Consider the following 25,529-nt stretch of genomic DNA (forward strand, 5'->3'; position numbering starts at 1 on the left):
CCACCCACAACAACGAGACATATAACATTAGGGGACTATACTCCTGCACATCCCCAGATGTGGTCACATGATACAATGCACCAAGTGTGATATGGGATGCTACATTGGTGAAACCAGCCGGAAACTCAAGGAAAGGATGAATCTACAGACATTCCATCAACTGCCATAAAGAAAATGACTACTGCACCCCAGTTGGACACCATTTTACCCAAACAGGCCACTCCATACATGACCTTACAATCAAGATACTGAGAGGGAACTTCAAAAACCCACAAGAGAGAAAGACATTTGAAGCCAAAATGATACTGTTTTTTGACTCGAAAAACAGGGGACTTAATGTGGATTTGAGCTTCTTATCTCATTATCAAAATTTCTTATAACCTGTACTGTACTGTATTCTCTTATAATCTGCACTGTGTTCTCTTTTACATCTCACTATGTCCTGCTAATTATCAGTCTCTCCCCTGCACCCCCCTCCCTCCCCCTTTTTCTCATCCTTATCTATTTAGTCTATGTTCCCATAACAGGACAATTTATGGCCCATCTTAGTGTGAATTCTCCACATCTATTGTCTTAACCCCTGCATATCTGTGAGATGTAACCTGTGTCTTCTACTTGTGAGCTTAGATTTGCTTTGGACTTGATAAAGGGAGGAATCCCGAAAGCTTGTCTCTACATAATGCTGTTAGTCCAATAAAAAAGGTATTACAAGATACTGCAACATTTTATGATTTGCATCTGCATCACTGGACTAATACGGCTACTCAAATTTACTATATGTATATACTTGAGAAAGCCAGCGTGAGGCTGGAGAAACGTAGTCTCTCACATCATGGAATAAATTCACCGTTCTTTTGAAATCTACCTGTGGTGTGCTGCTTCTATATTTTTGTATATATATATATATATATATATATATATATATAGATAGATAGATAGATAGATAGATAGATAGATATAGATCTTGCGCAAGGGATCTGGAGTACAGATCCAGTGGGGGGAAAAAATTGTCCTGGTCCAGTACACAGCTTCATGGCTCCTTACTGTACAGTTATCAGATCACATAACATTTTTTAAATGTAAGCATCATAAGAAAAGTGTAAAAGTACAAAAAGCATAAAATCATACTTGTGTGCTGAGTATGTGGTGTAATTAAATGGCATTGCATGACACATCATACATCAGATCATTAGAAAAATTGTAGTGTTTTACTAGGTCACTAATAGTGGGGAATGGTTAGGATCTTTTACACCATATTAAGTTATAATGTTGTTATATATACTATAAAGTGTTGTTATGTTATATTGTTGCGGTGACAAGGGGGTGCAAGATATACTTGTCAAAATGTGATGTCAGGGCACCATTAACCTACACGGTCCTAGGTGGAGACGGCTATTTCTGGGCCAGGCGTGGGGCAATAAACACACCGGTAGAAGGTTACGGATTACTGTCTTTTTACTGAGGCAGGAGATGTTACAATACTCGAAGTACGGAGCAGAGTAGGAGGGATGCAATGTAACCGTAGGAGCCCTGTGGCCTTGCTGGGACTTATGGTGCTTTTCCCCCACTTGAACTGACTTGCTATTAGATATGACAGACTTGAGACTTAGAGATATCCCATGCTGACTGAGGTTCTGCTAATGTCCAATTTACTGACACCGCCAGGGTATGAACTCACCGACTCCTGTGCAGGGAACACTTGCAGAATGACAGGGTTGATCATATGTTTTCACACTGCTGCTCACATGGATCTTTGCACACAGCAAAAACTGAAACCAGTGTGTAGCTAGGCCAGAACTGAACACTGAACTGAATAGCCCCTCCCCCCTACACTCTAGACAGGGCAATTTGGGGGATTCCCATTGGGCAATCAGGGTCACGTGTACTCTGCATCATACCTTCTTACAGATATCCAGAACATTCCTTAACCCGTACAGGACCTAGAGCATATGCATACGCCTTCTGTACCTGGGTCTTAAGGACCCAGGGCGTACAGGTACGCCCGTGGGAATTCCGGTCCCTGCCGCGTGCCGGGCAGGGATCGGACTGGGGTGACTGCTGTTATCAATCAGCAGGCACCCTGCGCAAATGCAGAGGGGGGTCATCAGACCACCCCATGTCGGCGATCGGCGCAAATCGCAAGTGAAATCGCACTTGCGACTTGCGCAATTCCGGGTCTTACGGGTCACGTGTGACCCGATGACCCGGAGATACAAGGTGATCGGGGGTGTAGAATACACCCCCTATCCCCTACTGTATCTATGGGGAGGTGGCGATTTTGCCACCCCCTCAGGAGAGCTGCTATTGGCTGGACGATCGTCCAGCCAATAGCAGCCGGCAGGGGAGGGGTTAAACGGCATCCTCTGCAGCGCTGACCGTTAGCTGGGTTCAGTCAGCGGTCAGAGCTGCAAGAGGAGCCAGGGACCCCCCTCTGGCCCATCGGATCGCCTCAGGAGACCCGAAGATTCCCTAGATCAGGGACAGAATCAACAGAGGGAAAGGTAGGGAGATCCATGTAAATAAAGTAAAAACAAAAAAGTAAAAAAAAAAGTAAAAAAAATAACCCCCCCCCCCCCCCCCGACCCCCTAATAGGGCTCAAGAGTACGCCTCATCTTTTTTTAGCGTGACCCGGGCCCTATTAGGGGTTCAGGGCGCTGCGATTTGCCCCCCCCCCTTTTTTTGGGGGCCGCAGCGTTTTTTTTTTTTTTGCTCACATAACGGTGTGTGATTACTAATCACACACCGTTATACATAGTTACACCAAGCACTCACTACACACTCCAGATAATGCAGATAATGAGGCATGTCCACCCCGAGGTGATCCCGCCCATGACCGGCTTTACAAAGTGAGGCCGGTCATCGATCACTTTGGGGCCAAATTTTTGGAGGCCTCTCGGTTGATGAGTCTCTTATCAGTTTTAAGGGGAGACTCATCTTCCGCCAGTATATTCCCTCGAAGCGGGTGCGGTATGGCGTGAAGCTATATAAACTTTGTGAGAGTACCTCCGGGTACACGCTCAAGTTTAGGGTGTATGAGGGACGAGATTCCCGTATTGAACCCCCAGATTGTTCCCCCACTCTGGGTGTTAGCGGGAAAATCGTTTGGAACCTTATGTACCCATTGCTGGATAAGGGTTACCACGTGTACGTGGACAACTTTTATACCAGCATCCCTCTCTTCACATCCCTTGCCGCCAGATCGACGTCCGCTTGTGGGACCGTGCGGAGAAACCAGAGAGGCCTCCCTCTAAATTTGATCCAGACACCTATTCCCAAGGGTGAGTCCCGTGCCCTTACCTATGAAAACCTGTTGCTGGTCAAGTATAAGAGGGATGTCCTTATGCTGACCACTATTCATGGTAACGGCAGCTCACCTGTCCCTGTGCGAGGTACCACAACAACGGTCCTCAAGCCTGATTGTATTCTGGACTACAATCAGTATATGGGGGGAGTTGATCTCTCAGATCAAGTCCTCAAGCCATACATGGCCATGCGGAAAACACGTGTATGGTACAAAAAAGTTGCGGTCTACTTGGTGCAGGTTGCCATGTACAACTCTTTTGTACTGTACCGGAATGCTGGCAACACAGGGACATACCTCCAGTTCCAAGAATTCCTAAAGGTCCTGATCTTTGCTGACCGGGAAAGAGCAGGCCGGACTTCCCAAGGAACTGGAGTAATAGGTGCCATCATCGTCCCAGGCCAACACTTTCCAGGTGAGGTCCCCCACACTGGAAAGAAGGGACGATCCCAGAAAAAATGCAGAGTGTGTAACAGGAGGGGGATTCGGAAGGACATCACCACTCAGTGTGACACTTGCCCCGATCATCCGGGCCTCTGCATTAAGGATTGCTTCAGGGAGTATCACACTTCCATGGAGTACTAAATTTTCCCTCTTCATTTAAATTTTCCATAATTTGACCCCAATATACCAAGTCCAGAGAACACTCCAAATTTTAACCCCATAAAACCACTAAATTGCCCAAAAAAACTATTTCATAAAAAAAAAAAAAAAAAAAATGATAAGACCTCAGGGGGTATTTTTTTTCCAAAAATGGGTCATGGGTCACTGAGTCACTATCATCAGGGACTTTTTATGTTGCCTCAAATGCGCAGCGCTCTCTCTCTCCACCTGAGCGGGGTGCGCATTTGAGGCAACAGGTTAGGGACGGCCTCACACGTCACATTCCCAGAATGATGATTCATAGCATAGGGTTTGGGGTGGGCATATTTTTTAGTTTTGGCTATGCTCTGGGTCATCATTCCGGGGACATAACCTGTTTTATAATTTTATGTCCCACTGTACCCCTTGTTAGTTATTAGTGTACCCCATATAATGCCCCTTGAGGGGGGTCCCACTGTTCTGGCTCCATAGGCAGCTGTCTAGAAGCTCCAGGCCCCTGACTGCCCTCCTGTTCCTCCGTGACCAGTGAGCAGAACCGATCTACGCCCAGATATGAGGTATGTCCTTACTCCAAAGAAATGTATTTACAATTTTTTATTTTTTTTGCTGTTCTGGCACTAAATGTGACATGCCCCCCATTTCAGCAAAATGTGACTCCTTCTCTTCTGAGCATTGTAGTGCGCCAGCAGAGCCCTTGACATCCTTACATGGGGTACTTCCATACTCAGAAGAGATGGGGTTATACATTTTGGGGGACATTTTCTTCTATTACACCTTGTAAAAATGTAAAATTTTGAGAAAAACAGCATTTTAGTAAAAAAAAAAAAAAATTCATTTACACATCCAAAGTCGTCAAACACCTGTGGGGTGTTAAGGCTCACTGTACCCCTTGTTACGTTCCTTGAGGGGTGTAGTTTCCAAAATAGTATGCAATGTGTTTTTTTTTTTTTTTTGCTGTCCTGGCACCATAGGGGCTTCCTAAATGGGACATGCCCCCCAAAAACCATTTCAGCAAAATTAGATTTGCAAAAGCCAAATAGGACTCCTTCTCTTCTGAGCATTGTAGTGCGCCAACAGAGTGCTTGACATCCACATATGTGGTGTTTCCATACTCAGAAGAGATGGGGTTACAAATTTTGGTGGGCATTTTCTCCTATTACCCCTTGTAAAAATGTCAAATTTGGGGGAAAACTAGCATTTTAGTGAAAAAAAAAAGAAAATCATTTACACATCCAACTTTAACGAAAAGTCGTGAAACCCCTGTGGGGTGTTAAGGCTCACTGGACCCCTTGTTACGTTCCTTTAGGGGTGTAGTTTCCAAAATAGTATGCCATGTGTTTTTTTTTTTTGCTGTCCTGACACCATAGGGGCTTCCTAAATACAACATGCCCCCAAAAACCATTTCAGAAAAACTCACTCTCCAAAATCCCTCTGTCGCTCCTTCCCTTCTGAGCCCTCTAGTGCACCCAACGAAAACTTGACATACACATATGAGGTATTTCCTTACTCAAGAGAAATTGAGTTACACATTTTAGGAAGAATTCTCTCCTTTTACCCCTTGTAAAAATTCAAAAAATGGGTCTACAAGAACATGCGAGTGTAAAAAATGAAGATTTTGAATTTTCTCCTTCAATTTGCTGCTATTCCTGTGAAACACCTAAAGGGTTAACAAACCTTTTGAATGTCATTTTGAATACTTTGAGGGGTGCAGTTTTTATAATGGGGTCATTTGTGGGGCATTTCGAATATAAAAGCCCTTCAAATCCACTTCAAAACAGAACTGGTCCCTGAAAAATTTCGATTTTGAAAATTTTGTGAAAAATTGGAAAATTGCTGCTATACTTTGAAGCCCTCTGGTGTCTTCCAAAAGTAAAAACGTGTCAACTTTATGTTGCAATCATAAAGTAGACATGTTGTATATGTGAATCAATGCATAATTTATTTGGAATATTCATTTTTCTTATAAGCAGAGAGCTTCAAAGTAAAAAAAAATGCTAAATTTTCAATTTTTTCATCAAATTTTGGAATTTTTCACCAAGAAAAGATGCAAGTATCAACAAAATTTTACCACTAACATAGAGTAGAATATGTCACGAAAAAACAATCTCGGAATCAGAATGAAAGGTAAAAGCATCCCAGAGTTATTAATGCTTAAAGTGAAAGTGGTCAGATGTGCAAAAAATGGCCAGGTCCTACAGTGAAAATTGGCTGGGTCCTTAAGGGGTTAAAGGGGTACTCCCGTGGAAAACTTTTTTTTTTTAAATCAGCTGGCACCAGAAAGTTAAACAGATTTGTAAATCACTTCCATTAAAAAAATCTTAATACTTCCAGTACTTTTTAGGGGCTGTATACTAAAGAGAAATCCAAAAAAGAAATGCATTTCCTCTGATGTCATGAGCACAGTGCTCTCTGCTGACCTCTGCTGTCCATTTTAGGAACTGTCCAGAACAGGAGAAAATCCCCATAGCAAACATATGCTGCTCTGTACAGTTCCTAAAATGGACAGCAGAGGTCAGCAGAGAGCACTGTGGTCATGACATCAGAGGAAATGCATTTCTTTTTTGGATTTCTCTTTGGTATACAGCCCCTAAAAAGTACTGGAAGGATTATGATTTTTTAATGGAAGTGATTTACAAATCTGTTTAACTTTTTGGCACCAGTTGATTTAAAAAAAAGTTTTCCATGGGAGTACCCTTTTAAAGGTACAGTACAACATAATATAAATTAACAGACCAAATATTATAATAAATATCACCTGAGCAGCAGGGCCTAGGTCAGGCACCTGAGGCAATGTTTACCTGACAGGAGGCACTCTGGTACTGGGTCACCACACTGTGCCTTTAAGATTTTGTTTTCTGTACAATGGCTTGACAGGTTTCCTATACACCAAAACTGCAGAACCCACTGGAAAGGAGGCAGAGCTTAGTGCTAGCCCAGCTCTCTCTTCAGTGTAGAGAGTAGTCAGTCAGTGTAGCTCAAAGAGATGTGATTTGTCTGAGAATACACTTATTAATGGAGAAATGTAGGCCAAAAGAACCTCACAGCTCTCGACTTTACCTCTTAGAGCTCTGTCCTCACCTAGTAACCTGTTAGCTGCTCTGCTAAATATTTCTGGAAGGATATGCCATCCACAGTTTTAAAGTACAGTATTAAAGTAATGCATCCCACAGTTTTACAGTACAGTATTAAAGTAATGCATCCCACAGCTGGGAATTGAATTGAAATGAATCTGACTGGAGAACAATTGTATATTAAGTATATTATATATTGAGTTTATTGCATATGTGCTGTCTCTGGATTGTTACGCAATTTTAAATATTATCTTATTAATAATCCAGGGCAAGCCGACCAATATTCAGAGATCATTGGCCAAAAGGGAAACATTTTAGGTGTATGCCCATTACACTCTTTTGATGTAAATAGGCCCCAAAACGTAAAATATATTTACTAATTTGCTCCTTTTGTGTCAGTTGTCTTGTTCCTATTATATCCACATGATTTCTTCTTCATTGTTGTCTGTGTGGTAGAGGGTATGTTGTATTATGTGGGGGGATCTGGAGGCAGCTGATGTACACCCTGTTCCAAATTATTATGCAAATTATATTTTTCTCATTAACCTAAATCATTTATGTAAATCACAGTCACCATAATTCTCATGTTATCAACTATTAAGAATAAAATTCAAATTTTATTGAACAAACCTCCTAATGATAACAGTATTTTTTTTTAACATAAAAAACTTACAATGCACTGCTCCAAATTATTACACCCAGTAAGTTTCAAAACACTTTATAGGTTGTTAAGAACCGAAAATTGCCATTTGTTGTTTTTGAAGCATATTTACTGAAATCAAAAGCTATTTCAATCAAACTTTTAACAACATTTTAACTTTTTAAAAATTTTAACAGGTCACGTTACATTTCAACATTGGACCCCTTATTTGATAGCAGTGTGGTATTGGCAGGGTGTGTGTGCTGCAGGGCAGATGTTATTACCCTAGGGGCAAATGGTATTAACCCCTTGTGTTCGTGAGGCCAGGGCATGGTTTAGCCTTAAACACCCGAAGGTATACCGCTGGGTCCTGGGCTAGGCACGGGGGCAATAAAGACACCGACGCCAAGTTACGGAACAACAATAGCTTTACTGTGGTGAGACAGTTGTTACAGTCTATGCAGTACAGCCAGGGAACAAGGAAGTGACAAGTGACACAGAGACCTCATAGGATTGCTGGAACTTGTAGTGGATGGGATCATTTAGTGTAGCCCACGCTGGATAGACAACAGATTTGACTTGTCTGACGGGGCTATGACTTTGGCTTACTGTGCACTTGACTTGTGGCTGCAGGACTTGACTTGTGGCTGCAGGACTTGACTTGAGGCCTACATTGTTCTGGACACACACTCTGAGACGTCTTGACTGCACTGGACCTCAGGAACAAGAGAGGACAGAGCTTGTGAGTTTTTGACCAGTTTCTGCTTGAATTTGTTTGCAATGTGGTGGCCCAGTACGGGATGGTGTTTCCCCGAACTCTCCTGCCCTGTCAGGCAGTGTCCCTCAGTGTCCCCAGGGCCCCCTGCAGTTGTTCCCCCGCCCCCCATGTAAATATGTTATGCATTTTATTGTGTGTTGTGACTTTAATAAATTTACCATGTGATTGTTACCCAGGAGGTACTAGTGACCAGCTGACCCCAAAGGTGACCTACTGGCTCCCGGTTAGTCTCCCACTTATAAACCCTGGATGGAGCTAGCCTCACTCTCTTTGAGCTCTGCAGTCTCTGTGAGCTCTACTCTCTCGTTTAGCTCTGCTCTTGTTCCTGAGGTCCAGTGCAGTCAAGTCATCTTAGTATGTGTGTCCAGAACATTGGAGGCCTTAAAGGGGTTGTGCGCTGCCCTGACTTTCGGAGCTCCGCTCACAGCGTCCGGAAGTTCATTACTCCGAACGCTGTGTGCGGGCTTCCGTGTTCGCGGCCGCGTGACATCACGCCTGGCCCCTCGCGATGTCTCGCCCGCCCCCTCGTGATGTCACGCCCGCCCCCTCTACCAAAGTCTATGGGAAGGGGACGTGACAGCGGTTGCGCCCCCTTCCCATAGACTTTCGTTGAGGGGGCGGGCGAGACGCCACGAGGGGGCGGGCGAGACGTCGCAAGGGGCCGGGTGTGACGTCACGCCCGGCAGCCGCGAACACGGAAGCCCGCACACAGCGTTCGGAGTAATGAACTTCCGGACGCTGTGAGCGGAGCTCCGAAAGTCAGGGCAGTGCACAACCCCTTTAAGTCAAGTCCTGCATCTACAAGTCAAGTCCTGCAGCCACAAGTAAAGTGCAAAGTAAGCTAAAGTCACAGTCCTGTCAATCAAGTCAAGTCTTCTGTCTATCCAGCGTGGCCTGCACTAAATTCTCCTGTCTACTACAAGTCCCAGCAAACCTGTGAGGTCTCTGTGTCACTGGTCACCTCCTTGGGCCCTGGCTGTACTGCATAGAATGTACCAACTGTCTAACCTCAGTAAAGCTACCGTTGTCCGTAACTTAGGGGAGGAGCCTGACTGCTGTGCTGTGGAGGCCCAGAAAGAAGTTGCTGTATAGGGGAATGTGTTTATTATGATAAGGACAATGTGAAGCCGATGGGTTGGCATAGAGACAGTGAGCAGTGAGAAGTGAGCGCCGGAACGAGGTCTTTCTGCCACTCCGTGATACGGAATACCTTTCAGCCTCTGACTACCGCATTGAGGGATCCTCGATACGGGAACACCTCGGGCAGCTCCTTCCTTCTTACCCCAGCATCGGGTGAATGCGCTATTAGATGTTATGCTCACAGCATAACATCACCAGGTGAGCACTATCTTGCTACCGTTTTAGTGAATCTATCCTACCTTGGAGTAACGGCACAGGTTGCGCTGTTTTGTCTACCTCCTCCCCTCTTTCTTTTTCTAGTTTACCTATTCTGCGTTGTCTGTAACTTGGCGTTGGTGTCTTCATTGCCCCCGTGCCTAGCCCAGGATCCAGCCTTATACCTTTGGGTGGTTAAGGCTAAACCACGCCCTGGCATCACGAACACAAGGGGTTAATACCATCTGCCCCTAGGGTAACAACATCTGCCCTGCACCACACACTGCCACAGCAAGATGTCAGAATAGCCTCCCAGAGCTGCTGTTTGGATGTAAACTGCCTCCTACCCTCATAGATCTTTTGCTTGAGGATGCACCAAAGGTTCTCAATAGGATTGAGGTCAGGAGAGGATGGAGGCCACACCATGACTTTCTCTCCTTTTATCCCAATAGCAGCCATTGATGCAGAGGTATTCTTTTGGTGAATTGTCATGCATGAAGATGATTTTATTACGGAAAGCATAGTTCTTCTTTCTGTACCAGGGAAGAAAGTGGTCAGTCAGAAACTCCACATACTTTGCAGAAGTCATCTTTACACCGATCAGCTCTCCGATCAGCTCTCTTCCCATGATTCTGGCTCAAAACATGACTCCACCTCCGCATTGCTGACGTCGTTGGAACAGGGTGGCCGCCCACCAACCATCCACTACTCCATCAATCTGGACCATCCAGGGTTGCACGGCACTCATCAGTGAACAGGACTGTTTGAAAATTAGTCCATGTATTTTATTGTCCAATGCAGCCGTTTCTGCTTGTGAGCATTGGTAAGTAGGCCTTGTGCGTTTGCAAAACAACCCCCCCCCCCCCGTGGTGCCAAAACAGTGGACCCCTCCACATGTGACCCCATTTTGGAAACTACACCCCTCATAGAATTTAATAAGGGGTGCAGTGAGCATTTACACCCCACTGGCGTTTGACAGATCTTTGGAACAGTGGGCTGAGCAAATGAAAAATTACATTTTTCATTTTCACGGACCACTGTTTAAAAAAATCTGTCAGACACCTGTAGGGCGTAAATGCTCACTGTACCACTTATGAAATTCTGTGAGGGGTGTAGTTTCCAAAATGGGGTCACATGTGGGGGGGGGGGTCCATTGTTCTGGCACTATGGGGGCTTTCTAAACACACGTGACCTTCAATTCCGGACAAATTTTCTCGCCAAAAGCCCAATGGCGCTCCCTCTATTCTGAGCATTGTAGTTCACTCGCAGAGCACTTTACATCCACATATGGGGTAAGTTCTTACTCAGAACAAATGGGGTTACAATTTTTGGGGGGCTTTTTTCCTATTTTCCCTTGTGAAAATGAAAAATGTAGGGTAACACCAGCATTTTAGTAAAAAAATTATTTTTTTCACTTTCCGATCCAACTTTAACAAAAATTTGTCAAACACCTGTGGGGTGTTATAGCTCACTTTACCCCTTTTCACATTTCGTGAGGGGCGCAGTTTCCAAAATGGGTTCAAATGGGGTTTTTTATTTTTGGTTTTTTTTTGTCAGAACCGCTGTAAAATCAGCCACCCCAGTGCAAATCACCAATTTAGGCCTCAAATGTACATAGTGCGCGCTCACTCCTGAGCCTTGTTGTGCGCCCGCAGAGCAATTTACGCACTCATATGGGGTATTTCCGTACTCAGAAGAAATTGTGTTACAAATGTCTTTTTTTCCTTTTACCTCTTGTGAAAATAAAAAGCATGGGGCAACACCAGCATGTTAGTGTAACATTTTTTTTTAACACTAACAGGCTGGTGTAGACCCCAACTTTTCCTTTTCATAAGGGGTAAAAGGAGAAAAAGCCCCTCAAAATTTGTAACAAAATTTCTCCCGGGTATGGAAATACCCCATATGTGGCCCTAAACTGTTTCCTTGAAATACGACAGGGCTCCAAAGTGAGAGAGTGCCATGCGCATTTGAGGACTAAATTAGGGATTGCATAGGGGTGGACATAGGGGTATTCTACGCCAGTGATTCCCAAACAGGGTGCCTCCAGCTGTTGCTAAACTCCCAGCATACCTGGACAGTCAGTGGCTGACCGGAAATGCTGGGAGTTGTTGTTTTGCAACAGCTGGGGGCTCCATTTTGGAAACACTGCCGTACGATGCGTTTTTCATTTTTATTGGGGGGGACAGTGTAAGGGGGTGTTTATGTAGTGTTTTACCCTTTATTATGTGTTAGTGTAGTGTAGTGTAGTGCTTTTTAGGGTACATTTACACAGGCAAGGGTTCACAGTGATTTTCCCGCCAAAAGTTTGCACTTTGGCAGAAAATTTGCCGCAGCTCAAACTTGAAGGAGGAAACTCACTTTAAACCTGCTCGTGTGAATGTACCCTGTACATTCACATGGGGACAAACCTCCAGCTGTTGCAAAACTACAACTCCCAACATGCACTGACTGACCGTGCATGCTGGAAGTTGTACTTTTGCAACAGCTGGAGGTACACTGGTTGGAAAACCTTCAGGTAAGTTCTGTTATCTAACTCAGTATTTTCCAACCAGTGTTCCTCCAGCTGTTGCAAAACTACAACTCCCACCATGTACTGATCGCCGAAGGGCATGCTGGGAGATGTAAATATACAACAGCTGGAGGTACGCAACTACAACTCCCAGCATGCCAAGACAGCCGTTTGCTGTTGGTGCGTGCTGGGAGTCGTAGTTTTGCAAGATTTAGAGGGCCACGGTTTAGAAACCACTGCACAGTTATCTCCAAACTGTGGCCCTCCAGATGTTGCAAAACTACAAATCCCAGCATGCACAGACAGCAAACTGCTGTGTGGGCATGCTGGGAGTTGTAGTTTTGCAAGATCTAGAGGGCGACAGTTAAGAGATCACTGCACAGTGATCCCCAAACTGTAGCCCTCCAGCTGTTGCCAAACTACAAATCCCAGCATGCCAAAACAGCTGTCTGGGCATGCTGAGAGTTGTAGTTTTGCAACATCTTGAGGGTTACAGTTTAGAGACCACTGTAGCCCTCCAGATGTTGCTAGGCAACTCATTGGCTTCCATAGTCTGCAGCACGCTGCACCAGGGAGCCAGCCGCACGTCATCGCTGCCCGCCGTTCGCCACCGATCATCGCCTCTGCCGCCGCCGATGGTAAGTGGACCTCCAGCACTGGTCACAGGACAGTTCACCCGTTCTGCCTGCACTACTGTGGGTGGGCAGAACGGGGGAACCGAACTCTAACCCCCCCTGCCCCCGATCTGCTATTGGTCGGTCGCTTCTGACCGACCAATAGGAGGGGTGGCACCCCTGCCACCTCACTCCTATCCCTTCAGGGGGACCGGGGGTGTCTTGGACACTCCCGATCCCCCTTATTTTCCGGGTCACCAGAGACCTGTATGACCCGGAATCGCCGCAAATCGTCGGTCTGAACCGACATGGGGGGTCTCAGGACCCCCTGGGCATTTGCACGGGATGCCTGTTGATAGATATCAGCAGTCATCCTTGTCCGTCCCCGCCGCGTGCCCTGGTTCCTTAACCACTAGGGAGCCAGGGCGTACCCATACGCCCTGGGTCCTTAAGGGGTTAAGAAGGAATTGGTCATTGACCCTAATCCAACACAATTTACTTTTGACTAGGTCTATTAGCTGCAAAACAATGAAGTAAATAACGTTTCTAGTAATTAAATACTTGATAATGCTTGTTCAGTGCCAGAAAATACAAAATGGTAAATTTGAGTCCAGAATCTATACATATGCGGGTATTCCCACCAAAAGTAAAACATTTACCCTCAACTATGCTCAAAATGCTCAAAAACACACTGGCAAAGCTGTAGAAAACATGCTTGAATGTCTAGAGGGGAATAAATATCACCTTAATAACACTTTACAGCCACCCTCTCTTATGGGATAAATTAATGGATATTTTAGTCATGGTTCCCAATTTTGTAAGCAGTAAAGCCACTTTGAGCAGAACACACTAAATTGATGTAAAAAGTAATCTTTCCGCTATGTGGGGGTAGTGTAATGTAGTGATAGAAACCATAATTATTTGCTTGTTTTATTAGTTTTCAATAAATCAAAAACTTTTCTTTATTAGGGTGCGTTCACACGGGCGTATTTGTCAGCGGATCCGCAGCTGTGGATCCGCTGACTAGGCCCCTAAAGTGCTGCCCTCTTTGTGCCTGCTAATAGCGGCAATCCGCCGCTACCAGCAGACACTGCGATGTGCGAGTTACCCTGCAGTGTACTCGCACACATCGCGGCCGCTCTCTGTGTAGCTCAGGGAGTCGGGGGAGCGGCCGCGATGTGCGGGATGTGCGGATACACTGCGACTCGCACTTCACAGTGTGTTTGCTGCTGGTAGCGGCGGATTGCCGCTATTAGCAGGCACAAAGAGGGCAGCACTTTAGGGGCCTTGTCAGCGGATCCGCAGCTGCGGATCCGCTGACAAATACGCCCGTGTGAACGCACCCGTAAACTAAAACTTCATTTTCATTCTATATGTGTCTTCTGTAGTCCGGCGGATTCATGAGCTACCCCCGTCCACCTGCTGCTGATTGACATCTTTCTGCCTATACTGTGCAAAGGAAAAAATCTGTCAATCATCAGCAGGTGGATAGGGACAGCAACAGTTCACAAATACGCCAGGATACAGAGCGCACACGTCATTGGCAGGACACTCTGCAGTTCAGAAGAGATTTAATAAAAAGAACTAAAAAAAAAAGAACTAAAAAACAAAGTAAGTTACAAATACAGTGCTCCCTCAAGTTACAATATTATTTGATTCCAGGACAACCATTGTAAGTTGATACTATTGTAAGTTGAGACCATAAGTCTTTGAAAATAGGAAAAAAATGAAGATTAAAAAAAGAAAGCAGACAAATAATACAGATAGGACAATTTTTATGGAGGCGCCCTCGTACTTATGACCTCTGTACCCGCTGAGTTTGCTTCAATAAAAGAAGTCTGAATTGGACCGGTGAGTGCGGCATTGCATTTCTTTTTATCTACATCATTATACTGCCTTTACCTTGCCTGTATGCCGGCACCACAAACGGTCAATCACAGGATTCCTGCACACACCTATGGTCTGAGCTGTGAGCTGAAAACGCTTGTATTTGATGTGCCAGATACCTATCTCTCCTCATGCTCTGAAAATATTGTATGTTAAGGGGCCACTGTAAATACAATTAAATGGGCAGGGAATGGGGTGCAAAATAAAAAAATAAACAAAACCTCACCCTTTAGCTCATTGCAGCTCCAATGCTGGTTTTCTATGTTAAAGGTACTTAAATGAAATCCACCTACAATGAGTACATTATGCTGCAGCCACCAATGGTCTCACTCATTAGTGATTGGCTGCACCATCATGTACTCAACATATGTGGGTGTTATCGCAGCACTCCTGACAAGAAAAAACTGAGTTGTGGCAGTGCTGGAGCGGTGGTGAGCTAAGGAGTCAGTAAATCTGTCATCAGTGTCACCTGCACTAACCTGTCAGTACAGACAGGTAGTGCAGGTGACACTGATGACAGCGGTACTTACCTTGTCCTGTTCCATGCTGTCATTTCCTGGCAATCTGCTCCGGTATCTTCAGCTCCAGGCCAGGCTTGGAGAATGAGCAGAGCTTACTGATGTCACTGTTGCTGTTTGCTAGCAGCGAGACCCAGCAGAGAACAGCAGCGAGGATGTCACTAAGCTCCGCCCATGTTCCAGATGGGTCCTGAGCTGAAGATACCGAAGATAATTACTGGAGAACGACAACACAGAACGGGACAAGGTAAGTACTGTTGTCATCAGTGTCACCTGCACTACCTGTCTATACCGACAGGTTAGTGCAGGTGACACTTGTGGTGTCCCAGCACCAAAGGCTGTCCTGTGGTTTTGTACTTCCTCAGGCAAACCTGTAGCACTGGTGCTGGGCCCACTGAGGGACTTACTGCCATATCTATTGTGTTCCAGCACTTTGCTAAAGTTAATATATTTTTATAATGATCCTGCTATGTTATTTCTATAAATGTTATTTAAATGTGTTGTTGTTGTGACCCTGCCTGCCAATGGGAACCCCTAAACTCTGGATCATATAGTGTAGTGGGAGGAGGAGTTTCCCCAGTTAAGAGTTCAGTTTAGATCACTGCTGAGCACAAATGTGGTAAGGGTGTGTGGAGAAGCTCCTAGGGAAGGCCCAGATCAAATCTATCTTATCCAGTCATTCTGCAAGGATCACCTGCACTGTGGGAGTTCATACCTTTGTGGGGAAAGCTACAGGACCTTAATATAACCCTAGCTACCAGGAGCAATCTTCAAGTTTCTGAAGTCAGTATCAATTTATTGGGTGAAAGCACCACAAGGTCCAGCAAGGCCACAGGGCTTCCAGGGGGTTACACTGCATCCTCTCACTCTGCACCATACTTTCTGTGTAATACCATCTGGACCCTGCTCAGTAAAGACAGTTATCCGTAACCTGACGTCGGTGTGTTCCTTTACTCCCCATGTCTGGCCCAGGAGAAGCTTTCTCCAACCTCTGACCGTGTATGGGCTAACAGTGCCCTGGCATCACGAAGTGATAAGGAATTCCCTACACAAACAGTGGAATCACACACTCATGATAGATTTACTTTAAAGCTGCCCTCAGTTAACACAGCATAAACCAGGTGACATATTACATTTCCCCCCTTGGTGACACCCACCACATTTGTAGGGCAGAGGTGTGCAGGGGAAATGAGCCCACTCCATATGTGGGTATTCCCTTATGTACCCCAATATAGTAATATTGCCCTCCTCTGTGTGTCTAGAGCAGGCATAGGCAACCTTCGGCACTGCAGATGTTTTGGACTACATCTCCCATGATGCTCTGAAAGCCAAAATGCTGACAAAGCATCATGGGAGATGTAGTCCAAAACATCTGCCATGCCGAAGGTTGCCTATGCCTGGTCTAGACTGTAATACTGCCTTCCCCTGTGCCCCTAGAGAGTAGTAGTGCCTTTCTCTCTATTCCAAGTAATAGCACCCTCCTGTGTAGAGTTAAAGTCGTGCAGCTACCTATTGCAAACAATCACATTGCTTCTTTAATTTTTTAAAAGCCTCTGAAAAATAAGAGAAGCAATCTGATTGGTTGCTATACTATGGGAAACTGCACCACTCTTCCTCTACACAGGTTTTGAACCTCATCCATACTGTGCCTGAAAGGTATAAACTTCACCCAAATTTCGGACTACCAATAAAGTTCTGGGAGCTCATCCCTAGTATAAACCGGTCAGTAGCAGCAGCAGTTTACTTAAACCAGGGCTGCTTTTGTGATATAACCTCTTTGTGGCTGTAATCCCCTCCCCCCTCCCTGTAGCTTGTCATCATCATCAGAAGTTCACCAGCTAGATCAGAGGTGCTTTTGTGATGTAACCCCTTCCTTACTGTGATGATGTTGCTGTTTTCCTTCCTGTTCAAATAACAACTTGCAAACCCAGTGCATCAGTAACCCCATTCTCTCCCCATATGCGCTCTATAGCAGTGCACTGTAAATCATCCCCCTGCATAGTTCCAAGCTGTTCAGTCCAGTGCATATTTACAGCTCTATGTTAAGGTATAGTCAGGTGTGAGTACTGCTGGCAAACAGCCCAGCTTTGGAGAGAATGAAAAATAGCTCTGCACCATGAAATTAACTATCTGGAGCTCAATAACAGTAATAAAAACACATGCAGGTTTTAAAATTGTTTTGAAAGTACATAGTTACATAGTTTTAAAACTGAAAATGAACGAATGTCCATCCAGTTCCACATATTACCCTATAGCAGTATCCCTGTGCCCAAACCCGAACACTAAATCAACGTATTTATGTCAAAGTGCCAACCCTGCAATTAGACTTAAATACTGATGATGTCTTTAAGCTAAACACAACTATTACACAACTGTTCATGCAACTGTCTGAACTAATTAACTGATGGCACTGAACACCTTTTGTCTGTAGTGTGACATCACTGTGTGAATTATCTGTGGTGTCCCGGTACAGAACATGGTTCTGCACAGTTCCTAAAGTCCCCTCAGGAAGAGTCCCTCAAGTCCACAGGGCTCTCCTGCATGATCCCCCTAGGTCATTATTAGGGTTTCTATTGTATATTACTCATATACATTTATTATAAGTATTGTACAGTGAATATAAGCTATGTATAAAGGTTATACTGTATAGGACCTTCCTAAGGTCATTTGATATGTGATCACTTGATACCCAGCGTTCCAGATATGTGTCTGTGTATATATGTGTCTGTGTATATATGTGTCTGTGTGTATGTATGTGTCTGTGTATATATGTGTCTGTGTGTATATGTGTGTCTGTGTATATGTGTGCCTGTGTATATATGTGTGTCTGTGTATATATGTGTCTGTGTGTATATATGTGTCTGTGTGTATATATGTGTCTGTGTATATGTGTGCCTGTGTATATATGTGTGTCTGTGTATATATGTGTGTCTGTGTATATGTGTGTCTGTGCATATGTGTGTCTGTATATATGTGTCTGTGTATATATGTGTGTCTGTATATATGTGTCTGTGTATATATATGTGTCTGTGTATATATGTGTGTCTGTGTATATATGTGTCTGTGTATATATGTGTCTGTGTGTATATATGTGTCTGTGTATATATATGTGTCTGTGTGTATATGTGTGTCTGTGTATATGTGTGCCTGTGTATATATGTGTGTCTGTGTATATATGTGTGTCTGTGTATATGTGTGTCTGTGTATATATGTGTGTCTGTGTATATGTGTGTCTGTGTATATGTGTGTCTGTATATATGTGTCTGTGTATATATGTGTGTCTGTGTATATATATGTGTCTGTGTATATATGTGTGTCTGTGTATATATGTGTCTGTGTGTATATATGTGTCTGTGTATATATGTGTCTGTGTGTATATGTGTGTCTGTGTATATGTGTCCCTGTGTATATATGTGTCCCTGTGTATATATGTGTGTCTGTGTATATGTGTGTCTGTGTATATATGTGTGTCTGTGTATATGTGTGTCTGTATATATGTGTCTGTGTATATATGTGTGTCTGTATATATGTGTCTGTGTATATATATGTGTCTGTGTATATATGTGTGTCTGTGTATATATGTGTCTGTGTTTATATATGTCTGTGTATATATGTGTCTGTGTCAGTGTGTGTGTGTGGGGGGGGGGGGGGAGCTGCCTAATGTGGGGGACAACTAATCTTGGGTAAAACTATGCTGCCTTATCTGGGGGCAACTATACTAATCTGGGGGACAACTATGCTCCTAAACTAGGGGACAACTATACTGATCTGGGGGACAACTATGCTCCTAATCTGGGGGATAACTATGGTCCTAATCTGGGGGACAACTATGGTCCTAATCTGGGGGACAACTATACTCCTAATCTGGGGGACAACTATACTGATCTGGGGGACAACTATGCTCCTAATCTGGGGGACAACTATACTGATCTGGGGGACAACTATGCTGCCTAATCTGGGGGACAACTATGCTCCCAATCTGGGGGACAACTATGCTGCCTAATCTGGGGGACAACTATGCTCCTAATCTGGGGGACAACTATGCTGCCTAATCTGGGGGACAACTATGCTGCCGAATCTGGGGAACAACTATGCTCCTAATCTGGGGGACAACTATGCTCCTAATCTGGGGACAACTATGCTCCTAATCTGGGGGACAACTATGCTCCTAATCTGGGGGAAAACTATGCTCCTAATCTGGGGGACAACTATGCTGCCTAATTTGGGGGACAACTATGCTGCCTAATTTGGGGGACAACTATGCTGCCTAATCTGGGGGACAACTATGCTGCCTAATCTGGGGGACAACTATGGTCCTAATCTGGGGGAAAAGTATGCTAAACTAGGGGACAACTATGGTCCTAATCTGGGGGACAACTATGGTCCTAACCTGGGGGGAAAGTATGCTAAACTAGGGGACAACTATGCTCCTAATCTGGATGACAACTATGCTGCCTAATCTGGGGGACAACTATGCTCCTAATCTGGGGGACAACTATGCTCCTAATCTGGGGGACAACTATGCTGCCTAATCTGGGGGACAACTATGCTGCCTAATCTGGGTTACATCTATGCTGCCTAATCTGGGGACAACTATGCTCCTAATCTGGGGGACAACTATGCTCCTAATCTGGGGGACAGCTATGCTCCTAATCTGGGGGACAACTATGCTCCTAATCTGGGGGACAACTATGCTGCCTAATTTGGGGGAAAACTATGCTGCCTAATCTGGGGGACAACTATGCTCCTAATCTGGGGGACAACTATGCTGCCTAATTAGGGGGAAAACTATGCTGCCTAATCTGGGGGACAACTATACTCCTAATCTGGGGGACAACTATGCTGCCTAATTTGGGGGAAAACTATGCTGCCTAATCTGGGGGAAAACTATACTCCTAATCTGGGGGACAACTATGCTCCTAATCTGGGGAACAACTATGCTCGTAATCTGGGGGACAACTATGGTCCTAATCTGGGGGACAAGTATGCTCCTAATCTGGGGGACAACTATGCTCCTAATCTGCGGGACAACTATGCTGCCTAATCTGGGGGAAAAACTACCAAATATTTTCCACAATATTTTTAGTTTCTCATGTGGCCCCATGGGATAAATAATTGCCCACCCCATTCCTCCTCAACCCCGGACATTCCTTAACCTGGAGCCGCCCGGGGAAAGGAGAAAGTGAAGACAAGAGACTGGTGAGACCTCTCTGCAAAATTGTGTATTTAATGCAGTGTTTCCCAACCAGGGTGCCTCCAGCTGTTGCAAAACTATTACTCCCAGCATGCCCAGACAGCCTTTGGCTGTCCGGGCATGCTGGGAGTTGTAGTTTTGCAATAGCTGGAGGCATCCTGGTTGGGAAACACTGATTTAATGTTTTAATGTGTGAAACTATCTGCTGCGCTCTGTATCTAATCCTGTCATGTGTGATACTGTCTGCTGAGCCTGTATATCCAAATCTGTCATGTGGGATATGAGCCTGTGTATCTAATCCTGTCATGTGTGATACTGTCTGCTGAGCCTGTATATCCAAATCTGTCATGTGGGATATGAGCCTGTGTATCTAATCCTGTCATGTGCGAAACTGCCTCATGAGCCTGTGTATCTAATCCTGTCATGTGTGATACTGTGAGCTGAGCCTGTGTATCTAATCCTGTCATGTGTGATACTGTCTGCTGAGCCTGTATATCCAAATCTGTCATGTGGGATACTATCTGCTGAGCCTGTGCATCTAAATCTGTCATGTGTGATACTGTCTGATTAGCCTGTTTATCTGACGTTGCGCAGGGGGACGTCACTCGTCATCAGAGAGAGCCAGCGTTGCTGTCGCGCACCACCACTACCGCCGCCGCTGGCATGAATAGGGTTTTGGTAGGTATTCTCTAAATGTAAATGTTTTGTGCGATATAGGAAAATTCCCCCCGCATATATATTGTATCCCTCCAATCCCCTATGCCATTTCTTAAACCCCCCCTCCCATCCCCCGTGCCATTTCTTAAACCCCTGATCCCTCAGCCCCTGTGCAATCGGGCCCCTCCCCTTTTGTAGCTCCACCCCCACATAGCCACACCCATGACCGGTATTTTTCTGAGGGAAAGGTGGCAACCTTATCTGTAAGAAACGTTATACAGCCTTCTTCAGTAAAGTTTCAGTTGCATCAAAACCTGCTTTGGACTCTCATTTGATATATGCCGTTTTGGGATGGTTGTTGGTGGTGCCCTACACCATACAACCAAATCCTGGCGTCATGAACACTAGGGTTTAACAAGATCTTGCCCCAGGGGTTAATACCATCTGACCCCACCACCTACACCGCTACACCCTGTGGTCCCGCCATGCACCGTGGGTCACCACATATCCCTGTACTGTGACATCACTGCATGTATTATCTCTGCACTGTGACATCATGGTATTATCTCTTCACTGTGTCATCACTGTGTATTATCCCTGTACTATGTTATCACTGCGTGTATTGTCCCTGTACTGTGACATCACTGTGTGTATTATCTCTGTACTGTGACATCACTGTGTGTATTATCCCTGTACTGTGACATCACTGTGTATTATCCCTGTACTGTGACATCCCTGTGTATATTATCCCTGTACTGTGACATCACTGTGTGTATTATCCCTGTACTGTAACATCACAGTGTGTATTATCCCTGTATTGTGACATCACTGTGTGAATTATTCCTGTACTGTGACATCACTGCATGTATTATCTCTGCACTGTGACATCATCATATTATCTCTTCATTGTGTCATCACAATGTATTATCTCTTCATTGTGTCATCACAATGTATTATCCCTGTACTGTGACATCACTGTGTGAATTGTCCCTGTACTGTGACATCACTGCGTGTATTATCTCTGCTCTGTGACATCATCATATTATCTCTTCACTGTGTCATCACAATGATCCCTGTACTGTAACATCACAGTGTGTATTATCCCTGTACTGTGACATCACTGTGTGTATTATCCCTGTACTGTAACATCACAGTGTGTATTATCCCTGTATTGTGACATCACTGTGTATTATCCCTGTACTGTGTTATCACTGTGTGTATTGTCCCTGTACTGTGACATCACTGTGTGTATTATCCCTGTACTGTAACATCACAGCGTGTATTATCCCTGTAATGTGACATCACTGTGTATTATCCCTGTACTGTGACATCACTGTGTGTATTATCCCTGTACTGTGACATCACTGTGTGTATTATCCCTGTACTGTGACATCACTGTGTGTATTATCCCTGTAATGTGACATCCCTGTGTGAATTATCCCTGTACTGTGACATCACTGCATGTATTATCTCTTCACTGTGTCATCACAATGTATTATCCCTGTACTGTGACATCACTGTGTGCATTGTCCCTGTACTGTGACATCACTGTGTGTATTATCTCTGCACTGTGACATCATCGTATTATCTCTGCACTGTGTCATCACAGTGGATTATCCCTGTAGTGTGACATCACTGTGTGAATTATCCCTGTACTGTGACATCACTGTGTGTATTATTTCTGCACTGTTACATCATTGTATTATCTCTGCACTGTGTCATCACAGTGGATTATCCCTGTAGTGTGACATCCCTGTGTGAATTATCCCTGTACTGTGACATCACTGTGTGTATTATTTCTGCACTGTTACATCATTGTATTATCTCTGCACTGTGTCATCACTGTGTGCGGGCGTGGCTTGGCAACTGACTGGAATGGCCACATAGCCGCACAGCTCTTGAGCCAGCGACGCTTTCACAGCGACTGACAGTGCAACTAGTCTTGTGATTACGCTCTGTTTTCCACCGGATAACTTGGGAACATCACCGGTACATAATGGCGACAAGAAGGAGGGGAAACATGCATGGGAGATCCAAGAAGTTAAACAATTTCTACGGCATACATTTTTAACACATTAAGGATGCTCTAATGTTCCGCACCAGAAATTGGGACTCCTTGCCAGCCAAGTTCCATGATGTTTCTCTGAATTGCGTGATTGTCTGTAGTCACCCTTCAACGCAGAAACCTGAATCCCATTAGGCAAGCGCTAAGAGACTGCAAGATACCATGCAAATGGGGCTACCTGACCAACCTGCTTATACATTTCCAGGATGAAACACATGTGATCTGTACCCTTATGGGTACATTCACACGGGCAGATTTTTTTGAGCGTTTTCCGCTGCGTATTTGAAAGGGGGCGGGCTCTTCTCGGCTGTCCACAGCAGATTTTCCGCAGCAGAATTTACGCTGCGGGAAATCCGCCGCAAGCCCCAATGAAGTCAATAGGGACTGCGTCAGAATCTGCTGCAGACAGCCGAGAAGAGCTCGCCCACATTCAAGTACACAGCAGAAAACCCGCAAAAAAATCTGCTCGTGTGAACGTACCCTAAGGGTCTATTCACACAGTATTCTATGCAGATTTGATGTGCAGGATTTGAAGCTGTGTTCAGTCATTTAGTCTACATTGAAATCTGCAGCAGAAAATCCTGCGCATCAAATCTGCGCAGAATACTGTACGTGTGAATAGACCATAAAGATGGATCGAATCTACTCCTTAAGGGTACATTCCCACACGGCGTATTTGCTGCGTATTTGCTGCTGCGTAGTTTATTTTCTATGTTGAAGTCAATGGGTAGGAAAATACGCAGCACCAAATACGCAGCAAATACGCAGCAAAATACGCCGTGTGGGAACGTACCCTAAATGTGGTATCCAGGTGGCTGTCCCTCCCACTAAAGCTTCAAACTCACCTGCTCATGTCCACCTCGAATGGCAGACGGTAGAACCTGCTTCCAATAGATGCCGTTGACAATCCACTCTCATCGCTCAGATGGACTATGACTTCCTGACATCTTGCTGTCTTGTCCGTCCGGCTTAGTGGGAACTTTCTCTTCAACAAAACTTTACATCCCGGAAAATTCTGGCCAAAGCATCTCATGTAATATTCCATGATCACTAGTGCCCAGACAAGCGATAACTGTATATATATATATATATATATATATATATATATATATATAACTGTACATAAAACATTTCTAGGGCTTAAATGTGAGTTTAGGTGCAGAGACCATGTTTTTTTTTTCATAACATTTTCCAATAATAATTATTTCTTTTTCAATAATTGATTAAAGGGGTTATCCACCATAAGGTGATTTTAGTACGTACCTGGCAGGCAGTAATGGACATGCTTAGGAAGGATCTGTGCTTGTCTTGGGGCTAAATGGCTATGTTGTGAGATTACCATAACACTGTGGCTAGCTGTTTGTGAACTGGTATTTCCTGTTTGACTTTTCTTTTTTTGACTATAAATCCCACAATTCCATCTTCCTCCTTCCCACACATCAGCCACCCCACCCATTGAAACATAAATGAGCTGCATCCATTCAAAAGACCTGTGGTTTTCAATCAGGGTGCCTACAGCTGTTGCATTAGTTGAAGATTGTTCTCTCTCCCACCAAGTGATCGCTCCACCCATTGAAGTAGACAGGCTTCTGTCATCAGCTGACTAGTGTGTCAGGTCTCGGCCGCATTGCAACCTGGGGAAAATCTGAGACAACAGTCATTTTGTATGCTGGTAAAAATAAATATTGGGGATAAAATCACAGAAGAATTGTGAGAAAACCGTCACACACACGTACAGACACTATATTATGAACTAAACTAACTTTACAGCCCCTGTAGCATAGTCAAATAATAAAAAAAAAATAACTGGAATACCCCTTTAAATAACACCTTTTCCTAAAAAAAAACTAAAGAAAAAAAAATATACAACCACTTCTGTGATTTCTGCACTAGCAAAAAGCTGGTGTGAAATTTTAGGTGTAAAATGGACTCTCACCCCTTTGAAAATATCATGTAAAACATGACATTTACATAGCCACACACCCTTCTGCAAAACTGATGTGACTAGTGTAAACCTTAGATAATTCTCATGTAAAAAACTTTGAATATCTGATGTGAACTTTTTCGTGCCAAAATTTTGGAACGAAACGCAAAATTTTTGATGTCAAGAGTTTTGAATATGACCCCCATTGTTTTGGTCTGCACTTGCAATAATGTACTTTACACCATTGTCTCTGTTTATGCACCCCATAGGTAGCTAAGGCTAATGAACAAGTGTAAACAGGGACATTTGCTGATATGTGGAGATTGGAATGCAGTCCTGGACCCCACAGTGGATTCCTCATCCACAAGCAGACATTCCCCGGTATCTCTCTCCAACCTCTTTCCTAGGGAGGACATCACTGTGTGTGTGGTG

The 25,529-nt window shown here is 44.4% G+C and overlaps 1 long non-coding RNA gene across 1 annotated transcript in view; it reads left to right on the forward strand.

Annotated features, from left to right (window-relative positions):
- Nucleotides 1-25,529, forward strand: part of LOC130355862 (uncharacterized) — a 62,585-nt gene extending 37,056 nt beyond the window's left edge. The window contains exons 2-3 of the long non-coding RNA XR_008888686.1: nucleotides 21,046-21,129; nucleotides 25,367-25,529. This is a non-coding gene — a long non-coding RNA (uncharacterized LOC130355862). The remainder of the gene's footprint in view (nucleotides 1-21,045; nucleotides 21,130-25,366) is intronic.

The sequence above is a fragment of the Hyla sarda genome, chromosome 2 (genome assembly GCF_029499605.1).
Source record: "Hyla sarda isolate aHylSar1 chromosome 2, aHylSar1.hap1, whole genome shotgun sequence".
In the NCBI taxonomy this organism is placed as follows: domain Eukaryota; kingdom Metazoa; phylum Chordata; class Amphibia; order Anura; family Hylidae; genus Hyla; species Hyla sarda.